Raw genomic sequence first — 12,977 nt, forward strand, 5'->3', positions numbered from 1 at the left:
TGTACAAAATGTTGGCCCTAATTTTCTTTTTAAATTTATGTACAATTTATCAAAATTCTTCCGCATCATAAGAAGTGCACGAAAAATATGACACATTTACCTAGGTAACCAATATGTAACTGAGTATTATTGAAGTACGTTGTTTCATGACTTGCGTCTCTTTAAACTTTGAAAAATAATTTTCATTGTGAAGAAGAGATTGAATTTTTCCTGGCGACGTTAATTTATTAAGTCTTCTCGGGCTATCTATCAGTCAGATGAATGTATTGACATCCGACGTTTCGAATGCAGACATCGCATACATCTTCAGGGATTGTAATCAAGAGACGAGAGACAAGTCAAGTCCTGATATCAGAACGAAAAATATTGTCCCGAATTTTAAAAAAGAATAACATATTTTGTTGTGATTTCTTTTGCTAAACATGCTCAATCCTTATAATTAGTTTAGCACAATGTTTGGTTTAAACTAATGAGGAGTTGGAGCTTATGAGGGAAGTCACTTTGCTTAAAATAATATCGTGTCATCGCTACAAGCTACGATAATTTGTGTACATTTATCATTACAAGCTAAGGGAATTTGTATACATTTATCACTACAAGTAAGGGAATTTGTATACATTTATCGCTACAAGCTACGGAAATTTGTATACATTTATCGCTACAAGCTAATGGAATTTGTATACATTTATCGCTACAAACTACGGGAATTTGTATAGATTTATTGCTACAAGCTAAGGAAAATTGTAAACATTTATCACTACAAGCTACAGGAATTTATATATTTTATCGCTATAAGCTAAGGGAATTTCTATACATTTATCACTACAAGCTAAGGGAATGTGTATACATTTATTATTACAAACTAAGGAAATTATATACATTTATTATTACAAGCTAAGGAAATTTGTATACATTTATCACTACAAGCTAAGAAATGAAATGAAATGAAATCTTTGAGTTTCACGTCCCACGGTTATGCCGGTTAGGCTAAAGGAGACGGTGATGATGAGTAATGAATGAAAATGGTGTAATGAAGAAAGTGGGAGGAAACGGGAGAACCCCGAGAAAACCCACGCACACAGTATTTGTCCACCACAAGGTCCACTTGGCGGGAGCTGGGATCGAACCCGGGACCCCTAGCACCAGAGGTGAACGCTCTACCACTGAGCCACCGCGGCCCCTACAACCTAAGGGAATTTGTATACATTTGTCACTACAAGCTAAAGGAATTTGTATACGTTTATTACTACAAGCTAAGGAAATTTGTATACATTTATCGCTACAAGCCGTATACAGGAATTAGTCCTTCTTTTAAGCTTAATTAATTCAGCTTGTAGCGATATTTTTTTCTGGTGTGACTTCTTTCCTCAAGTTTTCCTATTGCTGTTAAGTTTAAATTTATCATTGTGGAAAAGTATATCATAAAGATAATAAATGTTGTAAAAAAAATATTGCTTACTGAAGTTTTCAACTCAAATAGTACAGTGCCTACAGGATATGCCTATATATATATATATATATATATATATATATATATATATATAGGCATATCCCGTAGGCACTGTAGTATTTGAGTTGAGAACTTCAGTAAGCAATATATTTTTATACAATAAGCAATATATATATCCTTTTCTTTCATTTTCCAACAGCTTTCCAATGATATGCTACCTGACCACTTTACTGTTTGAAATTTTTTAGTTAGATCCCGTCTGGGACAACACTTTTTGCTTTGATACATTGTACGTTTAAAATGATCAAACAAATGTTTCCCTGTTTTGGCGTCTGTCTCATCGTTTGCGATTTCTAGGGTTTCTACGGACTTTCTGGACACTCTGTATGTTCATATAACTCGCACAGTATATGCATTCGGAAAAAAATTGTGACAGTTTCTTAATAGGCGTCCTTAGTACTTTCGATTGTTGTATAAACCATCTTCCACTTTCATATACAATCTCCCTCTCTTCCCTTGTGAGCCACGGCGACCCCTCTGGCTGCATATAGAGTTCCGCTCATCCTCCCATCCCATCTATCCTACCTTTGGAAATTTTCTTTTTAGCTCGTTGGTTTGTATTCATATTTTGTTTCGAATGTGGGCATAATTGACATATCCAAAAGTCTTGTTCTAATAAATCCATCTCGAGCTAAGACACCACACATTTCAGACGAAGCTTCGGTAACAGTTTTAACGCATTTCTTGGCTGCTTGAGTATCACATGACAAGTGGAAAACAGGCGAAGGACAGATGAATCTTCTGTTACACATTTCTGTAGATTTTCCTCCGACAAATGTCTCGTCAGGGATGGCTCGATTACTTCGCGTTCCTGCCAGTTGATTAGGTCAATTAAGCCTGAGTACTAAAGTGGATTGCTGGAATACTGAATTTGCGAATGAGGTGTTTGGTTTGAGCTCTTGACCTTACGTCAAGGATTCTACGCACATTAGTTCTCGAATATGCTTTCGATCATCGGCGAGCATAGATACCAGTAAATTATCCGGATACCCGAAGAAACCATTGGCTGAATTGTCCTATCTACAATGAGCTTCGGTTTATTGCTTAAGTATCGTGAAAAGGCTATAGTACGATATAAGTTCACAGGAGCATCCTTGATATTAGGGTTACATTTAATGTAAAACCACATAGAAGCATGATGAATGATGATGAATGTAACGAGCTTAAAGTTAGAAGACGGGTGAGTAATTCTTGTATATACTCTAAGCACTACGTTATCTTGCATGGGATAATTTTCCAGGACTTCTTGATGCAAGATTCGGTGAACACTCACCAGCAGAAATTGATTTGCGAATATCCCACATATGTTTTTGGTCTGTGCTACGTTTTGACGTCTTTTTCTTCCATGTCCGAGAAGTTCCTTCATTCGTTTGAAAATTAACAACTGGTAAATCCTCACAATTAGTATTTTTTTTTCCTTATAATTCCTGAGAACTTTTGAGGACCCACTGTTGCGCCATCTAAATGTTGTAGAATATGCCTTAGGTTATACCAAAAAAACTGCAAAATTTCAGGCCCTTGCGGGGAATAAAGATGCAAATATTTTTAAAATCATGAATGGTGTAGTCAATCTAGTCATTATAAAATTTTTGTCACCTAGTTCGATTTCATTGGGCAATTTTTTTAAAAAATAATATTTCCCAAAAAAATCAAATTTTCATAAAACTTGCAAAATTTTGAGACCCTTGCGGCGAGTGAAGATGAAGTACAAAAATTATGAAAAAAAAATCATAAATGTTGTACTAGTCAATACACAACTTTTGACACCTAGTGCTATTTAATTGGACAACTTATGAATCTTTCGATCCACCCTACTATATAGTAAGAAGTAGAAAAACTGTTAATGAAACAGTCAATTTTTACTTCATCTTAAGACATCAAAGTTGATTTCTTCTAGCCTGTGCTTTTATTCTTCATCTTTTGTATGAAATTTGCTGTACTCTTCCATCAGCGCAACACCATGTTCAGCTACGTCATTAATAACTTTAAGTGAACTAGCTATTGCCTTGCTTTTCTTGTAGGATTCGTTGTCTTTCCAGGCAGTTACATCTGTTTGCAGAAATTCTGATGGTAGATGCAGGATTTTGAAAAACCTCATGGTGTTACTGGATACATAATCTTACAAGTACTTTGTAATAATGACATCAGCATTAATTGGGCACGTTTCAATTTTTCGTGATTGTCTTCATTTTTTAAAGCACCCAACATTTTCCTTTTAGTTTTCTGAGGAACAACGTCATCAAAAAATGCAACAAGCTCATTTGACAAGTACAGTAGAGCGTTGATTATCCGAACGTCGGTCAACCGAACGACCGCTTAACCGAACTGTGTACTCGCTCGCACCTGTTACTCTCCCACCCTACCGTCCATCATCCCCCTCACTCCCAAACCAAGTTTCCCACAGTAGTCGCCGCACTGAGCCACCGCTGGCGGAACATTGCTTCTAATGGGGCCTTCGTAAGGCGCTGCTGACCGGCCAAGCCGCCAGTCGCTGTGTTTCAACAATCAGGACACTTCTTTTTATGAATAAATTTACTGTACAGTACTTCTTTTTGGCAAATAAACATGTACGGTTCGATTATCCGAACAAACCAGTTTTCCGAACACCCATGTCCCCCAATTACTTCGGATAATCGATGCTCTACTGTACCACAAATGTCGGAGAAACTTTTTCATTACACACTTTGAAATTTCCTCATTGATACCTTCATATTCCTTTAAATTTCTCAAAAGTTGTAAGTCATTTCTGGGGGAAGTACAAGCAGATGATGCTTGAAACCAGTTGTTTAAGTAAACTTTCACAACAAATGAGCAACTATTACGAATTCCTGATTATTCTTGTTTGAAATGTTTGAACTGGTCTCTTAATAAGTATATATTTAGCGACTAAATTGCCTTTGCCATCAGGCTCGGGCGTTGCCCCTGGAGCTCTAAAATATTTACCTATTTCTGAAACTTCTCCAAGTAATATGATTGTGAGCTCTAAAAGTTCTTTGTAATCTTCTCACGATTGAAACCCCTGAAGTTATTATTTTTTTAGTAGACTCAATTATATTTTATGCACTGTTGATAACATTTTTACGAAGTAATCCGTCAGATGCAGCGGGTTTGAAATTACTGTGGTCAATCGAGTTCCACAAACTCTTAAATCGCTTAAACAGCAAGATATCAGGTCCTGTTGAAGCTCCAATTGACTTACTAACAACTTCCCCAAGCTGTTTTCAAGGATACGATGTCGGCAAATCAAATAAAGCATTTCTTTTTTCATCTTTTGCTCTAGAAGGACACATGTTCCACTGTGTAATCCAGTATTTGCTGTGTGTATCAAAACACCTACATTTCAGTTACCTGTAACTGTCCAGGATGCAAATGTTTTATTAACAGCACAAATTATTGCTTCCCCTGTTGCTGATTGAAGTTTTGGAGCAGCTAGTAATTGTTCAATGCCGTTTCCTGAAGCATGTTAATCTATCAACCGCTTTACTACCTGAACTATCTTCTAAGAGCTTCCGTCCCAGTGGACGGTCAAACGCACACTAGCTGAAAATCTTTAAGCTTTGAGCTCCTTTTTCTCTGGTTTTGATTCTCAGACGGCAAATAGAAGATTTGTTCACATTATACTCGGAAGGGTCGCATGTCACACCTTTTAGTGTTCTAGTCAAGGCAACAGCCACTTTTCTGTCATTTAGGCCTAACTTTGCGGTATCAAGGCTTGCTGCTACGTTACTGTCTAAAATATTATTTCTACTTCTTTTCTTTGGAGACGGATCACGATATCACGATACTACTTGGGATACTATGACAACACCATTCGATATGTCCCATGCCATTTCCTATTCAAGTTTTTGTTCGGTTCATTTATGTTCAAACGTCTTCGAGATATTTCTGTAGAAAGATTAAAATGGGCCATCCTGTATATATATTACGTGCGTGTCATTATTTAACGAATACAAGAAAGTTCTTTCATAAATAATAATGTAAATTTTTCATGAAGAATGGGTGACTTGGTACATGTGAAAAGACATAGATTCCTTTTAACAAGTGTACCCCTTTGTTGAAGGGAGTCACTGTAAGCATAACGTGCTGTAGCACATGAGTGCGACCCGCAGAAACCAGGCGCGTCAACGACAGAGGGTATACCTATAAATGAGGATAGTGCAAAAAGCATTTGATATTGAATAAAATCACATACATTAGAGTATTTGTGATTGTTTTACACGGTTTCACACTAGTTACTATATACCTATAAACATAAATTATAGGTTTCCTACGACGTGTAGAAATACTTCGGCGGCGGAAATTACTGTTACATAGTTGTTTTTGATAGGTAATCACTCATTTTAACCGTAATAATTGTTTGACACTGATAACATTACCTTTGAAAACATAAGATACCTTACCGGTTTTTTACATAGTGCAGAAATGCTCCCGCAGTGGAAATTGTTATCCTAGAAAATTCTCGTTCATATGCACTCATTAATTTCAACTGTAAAATTACTATTTTTGTAGCTACAATTTTTAACGCTATTCAGCACCAGTATCAGAATATATTCATCCGTCATAATAACAAATACTTTGATACAGTTAATACTTCAATATAAGCTAACTTACTTGGACTTAGGTCTGCAATTTTAAGATTACATCTGTTGATGTAACAAACGAATGAGTGAATGAATCTTTAATTAATAAGATTAGTAGCGCTAAAAAAATGTCCAAGTTCAAAATGAACAGGTTTGTTTTTAAAAATATGTTTATTAACAATTTGAAATGTATCCATATGTAGTTTGCTACTAAATACGAATTTTCTTTGTCTATTTTCACGTCTTTTGACATAATAGTTTACAAAATAAATTCACCAAATCATTCACTTTTGAAGAGTAGTTAATTATGGTTGTTTGCAATTCTAATGTCATATTTTCTGCACACACTAAGATCTCATAAGCACAATTTATGTTCATTAACATCCATTTCTTTAGCAGAGAAAGGTCAATGTTCCGTTAAGGGGGTCCAGTGTCTTTGACACCACTTCTTTCTATTGATTTTCGTTTGATTACATAATATAACGTTATATTAGGTTAGGTTAGGTCAAGTCAGGTTATGTTAGGTTAGGTTAGCTTAAGGGGGTCCAGTGTAGTTCTGGACCCCCTTAACGGAACATCGACCCAGTGGCGTATTTAGGGGGGGGCTTCCGGGCTTAAGCCCCCCCCCGAAATCTTACTTACTATAGTAAAGTATATGAAATATCTTGCAGAATTTTCACATTTTCAGGCAAAGCCCCCCCCGAAAGTTAGCAAAGCCCCTCCCGAAACAAAATCGTAAATACGCCACTGCATCGACCCAAAGAAATACGGTAAATTAGCGATATTAGATATAATGTTAAAGATTACTCTATATGTTTACGTTAGGTTATTTTGTATTCTCGTTACAATTTACTAGAATAAGCAACCGTAAAATTTCTACAGAATTGGCTTTTGCGTCGGTGCATATTATAAACCCCATTTCATCCATATTCTTCTCCATGTATTTACAAAATGAAGTATATGTCACGTGGGAGATTTTTAAAATTAGTTACTAAGTTGGTTCGTATTTTGCCTTAAAGTGTAAATTCACATCTTTTATAATGCCAGTGCTGAAATGGGCGTTACATCCAAATCCAATAAATTATTCGAAGGTAGTTAGGACATTCATTCCAGAGTTGCCGTCCGCCTTGTTTTCGACCAAAAGCCCTTTTCTTTTAAAAAATACAATTTCGTTCATTTCTGTTAATATTATGTTAGATTGTGATTATTTACAGATTCACTTTATGGGGTCTTCAATGTACGTACATGATAAAAAGCATTGTGCAAAAGACTAACCAACATGTTCTAGGTAGCCACTAAAAAGCACGAATGTTATCTAACCAAGTCAGAGCAGCAGCACAGCAGGAGGGTCCGAGCTGTAGCGAGGGAGTGCGTTCCTAGGGAGCAAGCGCGTCAGCGAAGGTGTGTATATTCATTAACAACAATAGTGCAAAACTCTGCATATTCCAGAAAATCACTTGCCTTACGTGTTAAATTATATATTTGAATGTTACTAAAGACACGATTGGTATTATCCCGACATGTTTTCATTGCATGCATGTTTGTTTCAAACTAACATAAATTTCGCATTTTTGTCGATCCCTTAACTTTCAAAAATTTCTATAGTTGCGCGTCATGAATTAGCACATTGACTTCAGGTAATTCACTTCACTTCACTTAGTATACTTGTGGTTACTAGCTACCTTATTGGAGAATCGATGCATAAAATTTTCTCTAATGTATTTATCATGCGGTAACCATGCGCGAAGTTGTCCCCTCCGCTTGCCAAATAGTTCCATATTTATAAAAGTTTATAAAAAATTTGAACACAATTTTCGCTCTACTTACACGAACCAGCAAATGATCTATTTCTTCCCGATAAATTTTCAAATTTGTTAGAAACGGACGATCAGCTTCGGATTTTAACCCTACTTTAGGTTTACCTTCACATTTCCCACTCTTCCATTGCTTGCAATGCATTTCCATTCTGTTCGCTTCACACTCAAACATAAATTACACTTACGTAGGGTGAACTCATTCCTTCTGTAAGCATTCTGTTTTTTCTTATCTAGTTCAGGCTCCCAAAAGCTGACATAATCCCCAAATTAATCTAAGTTAAACTAAACTAACCCAACATAATCAAAATTACCCAATATTTAACAAACCAGTAATAATTTTTACCAAAAAATGGTACCCCCAAAAGCCAATGTGCCGGTACTTCTTTCATCTCCATGTTTGTATTAACTGTACAAACCCCATTCAGTTGGTACATTTACGCAGACACAAACGATGACACTACTTTAAATCATAGAATAAACAGTGTTATCAAATATTGAAACAATGAGATCCTGCTTAATGTGCATACCCACCTTCGCTAACGAGCCTGTTCCCTACAGTATCTCAAACCGAGTTTCTTCTAGCCCTAATAAAGAACACTAGAAGTAATAGCTTGTAGTGAACACCTGGCAGAGGTTCGTGTCCTAAAATTTGCACCGTCCACGACTTATATGTAAAGATACAACAACGGTATATGTCGCAAAACATTTCTAAACCAGTCATATTCTTCGTGTGTGACGAAAGATATTAATCGAAGCGAGGGATGGCCGCAAAGTTCCCTTTCCGCGAGGAACCAGTTTTTGGAGATCCGATTCCAGACCTGGGTCCGAAAACCCGGTTCCAGAACCGGATCTTAGGAACCGGTCCCAGACCTGGATACGAAAACCCCCAAAGACCCGTAAAGGAGGCACAAACTTCACCTTCAAAACACTGCAAGAGGACCACGCGCTTGTGCTCTTCCTGCCCATACCCGCTTGCGTCCCACAGAAAAAAATAGTCCACCATTTGGTGTTTAGCCAAATGAGTTGGCCAGTTTGCCTGTTTAGTCAATGAATTTGCCAGTTAACCAGTTTGTTTAGTCAAATGAGACAGACGGCCGCGCCTGGGAACCTGCCTGTCGCTTCCACCATTTCATCTCGCACACTGTTCACAGCCTGCCAGCAGCTCGGGTTAAGCGTAGGGATGAACCCAAAGTTCCGGTTCCAGCGGAACCGGTTCTTGGAAATCCGGTTTTCAGAACCAGTTCCAGACCTTAATCGGATGTAGAAGAGAACATACAGTACACGATTCAAACTAGTTAAAACCAAAATATGAGACCACAAACAATAATATAATCACTGAAGCACGAAAAAAATTACGAAGTACAGTATCGAAGTAGGTTTGCCCAAGTGGGATATCAGAATAGATCAAACACAACACACAAAATTGAAAAGATGCATGCTCTTAGATTGACAATTGATTAGCAGGTTCACGTTTCTGATGCACGTAATATTGTATCACCTCACACATTATTGGTAGTCAATTTTTCAGTGTTGCTGTTGATAAAGCCCTCCGCAGTGTGTTGGTAATGCATGTACTCTTCTACATTCGAGATTCATGTAGGAATTCATATAGTCCTATATTCAAATGTTGGCAACACTTTACCTCATGACTTCACAGGTATGGTTCTAACCATAATTAGATTTTCTACATGTAATTTGTGTTCCGTGCTATTTAACAAAACTTCATTTTGTGCTCAGTTGGCAACACTGCATTACATATGATGTTATTGAGCATGTCTGTGAGTACAATGTTTGCTTACTACACTATTGTGTAAATACCATTTTGATTACTTTAATCATTTTGAAGTTCTTTCTGTGTCAGTATATCTTTTGCATTGCTATCTTCACATGATTCTAGATTCTTCTTTCCTCTGTATCTCCTGTGTTTTTGGGTGTCGGCCTGTAAAACTTTGGATTTCTCATTTTCTTCCCTCCTCTACCGATTGCAAATTGTTTGATTGGGCAACGCTACTATCAATATAAAATGTTCCCTTGTAAGTATAGTATCATCTTACTCATATAATACACTCTTACTAATCATAAGTATTTAGTCATTATTGGCAGTTACTTGCTGCAAGTAAAAAGGTTCTTTGCACCGCAGTCCTCAGCTAACATCTTTGTATGTAAGAAGGAATTTTCTGTTTTAATACCATCAATTAACTACAGCCTCTTTTGCACTTTTCCTAGTTTTCATTCCACCATACTGTACCTTACTGACTGTTCTTCATGATACAGTTCCTTCTCAGCCAATGTCTCAACCATTTTCTCTTTCCCTTTCTAATTATATTTAAAATTGTTCTGTTCTTCAAACTATTTTTAACACATGCTTATTCGTTTTTTCTTCAACGAAGCTTATTCTTCACTCTCCATTCTTCTTCACATCAACATTGTGTAATTTCATTTTTCTGCCCCATATAGTTCGATACTCCACACTAGAGGTCTGCATGGGCTCAGGCCGATCCCGCGGGCCGGACTGGGGTGTACAAAGTATATATCGCTTTGGGCTCGGACCGCGCTCGGGGTGGAAATTTTTAATTATACAATCATATTTCTCTTGTCTATTAGGGTCTAACTTTGTGAATATACTGTACAACTATATTTATTGGACCATTCTTTCTGAAAATCTTTTAAAACACAACTGCAGAATTAAACCCTTTATTGCTGTAAATTAAAATACTATTTTGCGTTAATTATTAAGTTTATGTAATTCGGGCTCATTTGATTATCACACGAGCTCGACCTAAATACTAACACGTATTTCGGACTCGGGTCGGGTCTCACATTATGAATTCACGGACTGGACCCGGGCAAAAATTTCCGGTCCATGCAGACCTCTATTCCACACCAAAAATTTTATGGGTCGTTTTCTTATTTATTTTTGAAAGATCCACAAAATAACAGGCTTCTCTTCCTCCTAAATGCTTCTTTTTGCGACTCCTATTCTTGTCTTTATTTGACGTTTGCATCGAAAACTAGTCATCTCCTCTATTTCTCTCCTCCTACTTCTGTATTTGACACCGACCACTTTCTTCCAATCACCATAGCTTTTGTCTATCTAACCTTCATTTTTGTCCTATATTCTTCGCAGTCTTTCCCAACTGTTCTAACATGTTAATCCGCAACAAAGCCATGTTATCTGCAACCTGTATACACTGAACCATTCTAGTTCCTATTGAAATACCGTCTTCGTTATGCGGAATCTTCTTTACTATCTCTTCTAGATAGACATTATACGATGAGAAACAATCTGTTTTTTGCAAATGCGCTATCTTCTGAAATTTCTTCATCTATTGTAACACTTACTTGTTGGTACATGTATAGCTTTCTCATGAGCTAATCCAATTTACGTTAGAAGTCTCAACCAAGAATTTTTAAAACGTCCAATCAAAAGTCATTCCTAGTTCTATAAACACAACAATTTCCCTTTCTCTATAAACCTTATAACCGATTCTCCTAATAAGTCAATTTTATCTCTTGTATTCTTACCTCTCCTACACCCAAACTGTTCCTCTTCAACTTCTTAATTTATTCTTACGTATAATCTTCTGTTCACTATTAGAGACATAAATATTGATTCCTCCGATATGAAAGTTCCTTAGTTCTCACATCTCTCTAGGTTCAATTTTTTACCCCAGTTGTTCCTAATCTTTCAACATTTAATTGAACTTCCACGATATAGCGACACATTTGTTCTTGATTAATAATAATGAAAGCGATAATAATAATACGTAATATGTAATATTAAGTATCAGACATCTAGTGTATATAGGCTGATGTTAACACGCTGGAGCCGTATTCCTCTAAATATAGACTACATGACAAACCAGTAGGAATCAGTTTGTGTCTCTGTTTAGATTTCACTATTTTCATTGTGGAAAATGCTGATTTACACAAGTATGACGTTGAAAACGGCAAGAAAACTTTTGTGTCTCTCTTTGCGATCATGGGATACTGACATTGCACATAAATCCAAAAGGTTTGTACTGAAGTGTCTAAAAAATGTTTTCGTGGTAGAATCGCATGACAAGTTAAACAAAATCACCTTACTCAATAACAGCTAGGTTAGTGGCCATGTATTTTGTATACTGATCTCACCACAATAGGAGAATTTAACCATTTCACCCGTCTATTTCAATGAAGATTTTAAGAAATATAGCAGTTTTAATGTTATGCCGGATACCTGGTGCGCTCAGTAGTTTATCGTACTCCTTATTTATTAACTTCTTAATTGTAATAGCGAAGTAGTTTCCAGTAATGAACAAGAACAAGAATTTCAGTAATGATCCAAAAAATGGATCAAAAGATTGCGTTCTTGGCCAAAAATTTAAGGAATGATCAAAAAATGCATCAACAGATGTGCGATAGTGGTAAATAGTTAGTTTTCGGATCAGGGCCACAAAATTTTTAAACGGACCCTAAATCGAGTTTTTGTATTTTCTACGGAATAAGCGCATCATACTGAGTTAAGTAATAGTTTGGGTTTGGCTACACTATATATAGTTCTACTTACATAAGACGTACAAGAAAAGTTTTGATTGAATGAAATATATTGGATCTTCGATCATCGGTCACACAAGTTTTGAACAGCCCCTAAATAGAGTTCTCGTATTTTCTAGGAATAAGCACGTCATACTGAGTTAACTAATGGTTTGGGTTTGGCTACACTATATGTAGTTCTCCAGATATAAGGCCTACAAGAAAATTTTTCCCTGAAATATATTGGATCTTTTCATCCAATAAAGCTCCTTCCTTCTGTCTTGCAGACAAAATGAAGAAGTTAGAAGAAGGAAGTAGTTTTATATCTATAATTATTTTTATCTGTATTTAATGTCCAGTTTTTCACTCAAACATGAACTATTTTGTTCTTTACCAGGAAGTTGTATTTGTTGTCCACTATAACCATGATTTATCCAGTTACAGTAGAAACTCAAGATAACACGTTTCGAAATACTGAGAATTCGGATTTACTGAGAACGCAAGGTAAAGTATGTTCCTCAATAGTATTAGGGCTACGCTGTTATTTACATAAAA

This window comes from Thermobia domestica, chromosome 3, assembly GCF_964235325.1.
Source record: "Thermobia domestica chromosome 3, izTheDome1.hap1.1, whole genome shotgun sequence".
NCBI lineage: Eukaryota > Metazoa > Arthropoda > Insecta > Zygentoma > Lepismatidae > Thermobia > Thermobia domestica.